The sequence below is a fragment of the Microtus ochrogaster genome, chromosome 15, assembly GCF_000317375.1.
Source record: "Microtus ochrogaster isolate Prairie Vole_2 chromosome 15, MicOch1.0, whole genome shotgun sequence".
Classification (NCBI taxonomy): Eukaryota; Metazoa; Chordata; class Mammalia; order Rodentia; family Cricetidae; genus Microtus; species Microtus ochrogaster.
In genome coordinates this window covers 44,167,810-44,175,692 of record NC_022017.1, presented here as the reverse complement: position 1 = coordinate 44,175,692, position 7,883 = coordinate 44,167,810, and the positions used below count along the sequence as shown (strand labels likewise).

Genomic DNA, 7,883 nt, shown 5'->3' with positions numbered 1-7,883 from the left:
CCTCCCTCCCTCTCTTCTTTCCTCCATGTGGTGTTTGTCTTTGTCTTTTCTAATTAAAGCTTATCTTCTTTAATATAATAACCCCAATCCTAACTATTTCCCTGCTAATGACATAATGTCATTCTTTTTGTCGCTAAATAAAACTCCACTGTGTATATATACCACATGTACCACATGTTCTTTCGTTCTGTTGATGGGCACTTGGGCTTACTTCACAGCTCAGCTATTGTGCAGCGTCTCAAGAAATATGGGTACTCAGATTTCTCTGTAGTAAACCCCCTGAGTCTTTTGGATAGGAGTGGTACCACTCAATCATACGATAGTTCTACTTTTAGGTGTTTTTAGGCACATTTTTTCATAGAGGGTATACTAACTTATTCATCTACTCTAATAGCTACTTTTAGTTGTCAACTTGACAACACCTGAGAATAACTACAACTAAAGCTGCTGGGTACACCTGTGAGGGATGGATTTTTCCTTACTTGATCATTTGGCTGGGAAGACCCACCTTAAATATGGGCCACACTTTCTAGTGGCCCAAATACAGGATATGGAAGAAGGAATTTCTTGCTTTTTGCCTGCCTTGCCCTCATGCTCACTGGCAAGTCCTTTCCTCCACTGGTATTAGAGCCTAATTCTTTGAGATTTCAGTGTCTACTGGTGACCAGCTGAGACATCCAGTCTCAAGATCTGAACAACAGTTGAATTCTTGAACTGTCCCATAGGAAACAGTCAATTTTGGAATAATTGGACCTCAAGTTGTAAGTCATTCTAAAAAAATCCTCTCTCTTTCTCTGTGTGTGTGTGTATGCGTGTGTATCCTATCAGTTTTATTTCTCAAGGGAATTCTGACAAATATACCTACTAACTTAACTATATTTAAGGGTTCCTTTTCCTTCTGCACCTTTCATAATATTTGTTATTTTATGCTTTCTTAACAATTTCTCTTATAACTGCCATTATACTGATACCTAATATCAGGATAGTCTGGATAACTGCCGTTGTGTTGTTATAAAATATCAGGGTAGTTTGGACCTGGTAGATTATTAGCTTTTAGGGGTCTTTAAATTTTTTAGCTCTTGATAAATTCTAGCTATTAGATACCTCTATATTAAATACAAGGCAAATATTTTTATCCATTCTGTGATCTGAGTTACAGTCTGCTTATTATTTCCTTTCTTTGAAAAACTTTTTTAATTTGATACATTGATTAACTTTTTAAACCTCAACATAAGTTTAACTGCAGATGAGAAAAAATGAGAAACAAAGAGAAGAAGACGATAAAAGAAAGTGATAATTAAAATAAAAGGGTAATTGTTTTAGAGCAATGCCCTCTGGAACATTCCTTTCTAGAACTCATCTCAGGCATGTTGACCTTGCTATGGGGGTCCCCATGGGCAGGGTAACCACAAACTGAAGTTACACAGTTCACTATTGTCTGACACAGAGAGCTCCTCCCAGCTGAGCTCACTGATCAGTCTTTCTCAGTTTGCTTGATCAGAGGGGCTATTTATATCACTTTCAACCTTAAAAGTGAACTTGAAAAGACTGGTTCTAACAAATTGCCCCAGGAACAGCACCACCCAATGAAACAAAACAACTCTGGTGCTCCACCCCTCACACCTCCTACCCACTGTGAGATCTTCCATTTTCGAATTTTCATCACTTAAAATCAGCTTTACCCAAACCACACAAGAGTATCAAAGGTCTGGACAACAATAGTTTGCTGTAAACTGGGTACAGTGGCTAAAATGTGTTAACCTCATTTGTAAATAATGAATGCAAATGAAGAACAGTCATAAGCATGGCCTCTTCATTTGTGGGGCAAAGACAAGTGAGTGGGAGAGAAAAGATGCTTCCCAACATGTGTTTGTGCCGTTTGATCACAATCATTGTTTTTTTGTTTTGTTTTGTTTTGTTTTATTCTGGCTGTTTGGGAATAGCAGCGATCTTTGTTTCCTTACAGATGAACAGAGAGCTACATCTTGAAATGATCACTTCTTCTGCAGAAAGAGAACATGATAGAAACTTAAAATCCTGTTCAGCTGCCTTTATTTCCAACCTCCTTTTGTATGTATAGTATTTGCCAAAACACATTTAATCCCATAAAGCCACAAGATGTACGTTTTTTGGCTCATGTAGAGACGGCCTTTCCTCTATGGGAAAAAGATGTTGCATGTCTCCCATTCCTATGGTAATCTTCTCAGGATGGCCTGACTGGCAGGGGTCAGAGGAAGCCCACAGCACAGGGTCAAGGAACTTGTACCAGATGGTCCGGTGACATGGGGCATGGGAAGAGAAGGAGCTAAGGAAGCTGCGAGAGATCTTGGAACATGCTAGTGTGATGTAGGCTTGTTAGCATGACAGTCACCAGACCCACCCAAGACGACAACGGCTCTAGTAGACCTTACAGCCCAGAGAGGATCTGAGTACTAAAAATAAAGATATCGCCTTTGAAAGGCCTCCACCTGCCTCCCAGAAACCTGACACCAGTTCCTAGGGATAGATTCCTTAAGCTGATAAACTTTTCTCCCATTCACTCAAATACACCCACAGAGGGCACCTACAGTAACAATCTCCAAACCCTAGCTCCTCTGCAAAGGCTCACTCCTAAGGTCTCTTGACAAACAGGGTGAAGAGCAGGTTTCTCCTCACGCTCAACTGAGTCCTTCAAGAACTTTGCTGTTCTTTCCCTTTTTTTAATCCAAGGCTAGGCTTTCTAGGTGACTGACAAAGCCTCGTCCATGCCAGGACAACCTTGGAATGTAACACAAACACAGACTCTGACCTTTCTCCACAGCCTGCTGCCTTTGTCCTCTCAGCAAACTTCTCAACTCACTTCCCTTCAGTGCGACGGTGACACAAGAATGCTTCTTTTCCTCTCTTGGCCCTCATCTTTGTCTTCATCTGTGAAATGAGAAATTGATGCTTTCTGCATCACAGAATTGTGTGGGATTGCGTCTAAACAAGTTCATGCATCTAATATTCTTGGGAGGGAATACGGCATTAAGTTTTATTTTATCTTATTTATTTCCTTTTATTTATTTTTCTCTCCTTCCTCCACTCTTCCCAGTCCTTCCCCTACCTCCTTTCTTCCCCAGATCCACTGCTCCTCCATTTCCCTTCAGAAAAGAGGAGACTTACCAGGGATATCCACCCAACATGGCATAACGAGATGCAATAAGACTGGGCACAGACCCTCATATCAAGGCTGGACTATGCAACACAGTAGGAGGAAAGGGTCCCAAAAGCAGGCAAGAGTCAGAGACACCCCCACTCCCACTGTTAGGGGTGCAACAAAACCCCAAGCTAAACAGCCACAGCATGCATACAGAGGACCTGACTCAGACTCATGCAGGCTCCATGATTGCCACTTCAGTCTCTGTGAGTCTCTATGAGCCCTGCTTTATTGACTCTGTGGGCTGAGTTCTCCTGGTGTCCTCGATTTCTCTGGCTTCTACAATCCTTCCTTCCCTGTTTCATGGAGTTCCCCAAGCTCCACCTAATATTTGGCTGTTGGTCTCTGTATCTGCTCCCATCAGCTACCATAGGGAGCCTCTCTGATGGCGAATGGGCTAGACACTGAGCTATGAGTTTAACAGAATATCATTAGGAATCATTTCATTTGTTGACTTTTGTTGTTATTAGTTATGTTTGGTTCTATCATAGGTGTCTGAACCATCCAGCTTCTGGTTAATATTCTTAACAGTACAATCAATCCATAGAGTGATTTATAAAAATCAACCACTATTGCCTCTTTTTAAATTTCTCTCTGATGATCCCCCAAAACATTCTGGGGTCATGGATTGAACCTTGTTCTCTCTCCTTTAACAGTATCTTGTGGACTCACAATCAACAAGAGTTCCTATCTTTCTAAAATGGGAAAGAAGAGGGAAATGTGACAGAAATGGGGGAAAGGGAAGATAGGCATGAAATCAGCTCATGTATGCAGCCGACAGAGCAGGACGGAGAGCGAACCTGTCTAGATCCCTAGTAGAACACAATCAACCAAAGAGGAGGGACGATGCTGCAAATGCCATGGAATCTGGAAACGTGGCAGAGGTGGAAACGCTGAGCTGGCAGCCGTGCCCCAATGTCTCCATCTCTTAGTAAGGAAAGCAGAGCAGGGTGTCTCTAAATTCTTCCCCTCTGTGAAATATGTATACTATGTCAGTTCAGCTTACAGGAGGTGGCCAGGGGAGTCCCAGAAGACCAATGGATAGCAGACAATGAGTTGAGTGCTTGTGAAGGATGAGTGGCTTGGGAAAGGAAAACGGTCGATCACAAGGAAAAGGCAGGAGATGGACAGCAGGTGAAACACCAGGCATCAGTGCAGAGTCAACCCAATGAGGACCAAAGCAAACCAGCAGAACTGAGCACTGACTACACTTACTAAAACGGGGCAAAACGCTCTCATATGTATTCTTTAGGACACTGGGATGAAAATGGAACCCTACAAAAAAGAGAAGACGAGCAAGGGGAGCAGCGTTTGTCAACATTTGCATGCCTGTAACTCAGATGGGAAATAAACAGAAAACTGGAAAGTTGAATTCACACGTCATTGCTGCCTTGGAGACGTGAGTGAGAAGGGAGGAGTTGCCACAGATGGAACCATCCTGGAGCCATATGACATGATGACTGCCCTTGCTATGAAGGGCTGCTGATAGGGCCCCACTAAGCTGAGCTGCACAACCAGAACACTTAGTACAATAGCTATTGATAAGCTTTGGTGAATACAGCCAAGCATTTAAAAGACGAGATTGGTTGCTGAAACTGTTTACTTCCAAGCAATCACATTATAATTCAATACAAGCAATCATGATGCCTGTGACCACCTCCCTGACTTCAACAATCCCTACTGGGACCAATGTACTCGCTAAAAAGCACACTTTCCCGCTCCCTCTGGCTACTGGAATTCAGCCAGTCCTCATGTCCCATTCTTTGCCTTAGGAGGATGTTCTTGTCTGTATTCTTCAATTTCTTCCCAGGCCCTGTAAAGTGACTTGAGTGGTCTACCATGAGCCACCCAGCAGTGGCCTGAAAGCACCACATTGAAGGCTTTCCCATGCCCTGAGATCTTAAAAACCTCAGCAGCAGCTGAGACTCTGGGCCTCAGACCCCTATTGGACAGAAAAGCACTCCACAAACTCCCCTCACAGATAGTCTAGTCAGGGCATGGGTGAGCACTGAGTGAACAAGTGGGGCCAGCAAATATCCACCTGGATAACCAGGATCCTTAGCAAGGGCCCAACGTCGAAAGCAAGCAGAAGAATTTCCAATAATTCCTCTGAAAAGTAGCTCATTCTGGGAGAAGAGAGATATGGTTTGAGTCTGCTTGTCTTCTTTCTGAGCATCACATGCAACCTTAGATCTTCCCTCTTCCTGGACTCTCTGAGGTGTCCACCTTCACCTTGCTTAGAATCAAGTCAAAGCATCTCTATGAAAATGAAGTCTGAGAGAGCTTTCCTGTGCCTACTCCTCTGTTTAGGGAGCGCCTGTCAGTTAACAAACCATCCTTTATCGATGGAAGCATTTGCCCATCGACTCGACTCTTTGGACCTAATAAAATGCAAGATCCATAAGAACAAATGGTTTTCCTTGCTCAACAGAGAGTGTCTTTGAAGAACTAGAAATTCATCGTGATCTAGAGTGAAGCAGCCAAAGTTATAGAGGCCTCCCTGAGAACACCTTCCCAAAAAAAATCATGAAGAAACCAGGAGAAAGGTTAAGGAAGCTTCTTGTGAAACTAGGAGAGAAGGGAAGGGCAGTTCCCGTACAAGAAAAAGCAAAGCAAGTGAACTGGAAACAAGACACAGGTGTCATTGACCCCTTATTCATTCAGGTGGACATGAAATTTATTCAGCCCCGGGGTGATGTGAGTCTCGGGTTCAAAAATTACATTCCATCTCCCAACCATGAAAGAAACAAAATTTCCCAACACTGTTGGTTTAACTTTGTAATCAGTTAAAGGCTATTTTTGAGTAATGCAAGACCCAGAATGTTATTTCAAACAGGAGCTAGCTACCTGATTGACCTTTCAGTTTATAAAAACTTCGGGCCAGAAATGGGTTATTTTATTGTATTTAGTTAGTAGTTTATCCTTTAGCTTTGTAGCTTTGGCTAGCTTCCGGCCATGAAGGAAAGAAAAATGAGCAATTCAAGGCCCCTCTTCTGGTTCATTTTTTAATAGATTCATTTTATATACCAACCAGAGTTTTCCCTCCCTCCTCTTCTCCCCCTCCCCCAGCTCACCCCCATCCACTCCTCAGAAAGGGTAAGGCCTCCCTTGGGGAGTCAACAAAGCCTGGCACATTCAGTTGAGGCAGAACCAAGGCCCTCCCTCCCATATACATAAAGGCTGAGCAAGGTATCCCACCATATGAAACAGGCTTCAAAAACCCAGCTCATGCACTAGACATAGATCGTGGTCCCACTGCCAGAGGTCCCACAAATGAACCAGGCTACCAAACTGTTTCCCACATGCAGAGGGCCGGGTTTGGTTCCATGCAGGATTCCCAGCTGTCGGTCTAGACTCCGTGAGTTCTGCACGTTCAGGTCAGCTGTCTCTGTGGTTTCCCTCATCATGATTGTGACCCTCCCTTGCCCATATAATCCCTCCTCCCTGGACTGAACTCCCAAAGCTCAGCCTGGTGCTTAGATGTGAATCTCTGCATCTGTTTCCATCAGGTACAGGAGGAAAGTCCTATGATGACAATTAGGGTAGACACCAATCCAATTAAAGGGGGAGGCCAGTTCAGGCACCCTCTCCACTATTGCTAGGAGACTTAACTTGTTACCTAGCTTCTCTGGAGCTGTGGATTATAGCCTGGTTATCCTTTGTTTTCCATCTAGTGTCCATTTATGAGTGACTCCACACCGTGTTTGTCTTTCTGAGTCTGGGTTACCTTACTTTTAATGATTTTTTTTCTAGTTCCATCATTTGCCTACAAATTTCATGGTGGTCTATTCTTAGCTAAGCAGCAGGAAGTGGCATAAAAGTACCATTTGCTGAAATGATAGCATTTGGAAATCTTAGGCTGCCTCTTTGAGAATCTGCTGTCTCTCTTTCAGTCCCTAACACCTTGCCTAGCCTAACATTTGCATGGTGCCAGATGCATGTTCTCAACAAATATTTGTTGGATTAATAAATTAATGAATGGCTCAGAATGACAGATTAAGAAGACACCTATACCGATTAACATAGTAAAAACAATGGCCGTCCTACCAAAAACAGTATACAGATTCAATACAGTCCCCATCAAAATTCCAAGACAATTTTTCACACTTTCAGCTTCATATGGAAACACACGCAAAAAAATAAAATAAAATAAACAGGATAGCTAAAGGTATTCTGAAAAAAAAATGATTTCTTGTGGTTATCATCAAAAACAACATGGCATTAGAACAAAAACTGTCACATTGATCAATGGAATTGAATTGAAGGTCCAGAAGTACATTCAAAAGCCTATAAACATTTGATTTTTTGATAAAGAATTCAGAAATACTGGAGGGAACAGAACAGCATCTTTAACAAATGGATATACTGAATGGCTACATGTAAAAAAATTAGAGTAGATTCGTACTTATCACCCAAAGTGCACAAAACTCAATTCCAAATGAATCAAAAGGCCTCCACAGAAAACCAGATACCCTGAATCTGATAGAAAAAAGTAGGAAAAAGCCTTGAACTCACTGACACAGAAAAAGACTTTCTTAACAGAACACCAGGAACGAGGGCACTAAGATTAATAAATAATAACATGGAACCTCGTGAAACTTAAAAGCTTCTGCACGTGAAAGAACGCCATCATTCAGATAAAGACACAGCCTAGGGAATGGGGAAAGAGTTTTACCAACACCTGATAGAGAGTTAATATAAAAAA

At 42.4% G+C, this 7,883-nt stretch overlaps 1 pseudogene; it reads left to right on the top strand.

Annotated features, from left to right (window-relative positions):
* LOC101997731 overlaps nt 1-7,883 on the top strand; it is a 15,810-nt pseudogene that overhangs the window by 714 nt on the left and 7,213 nt on the right.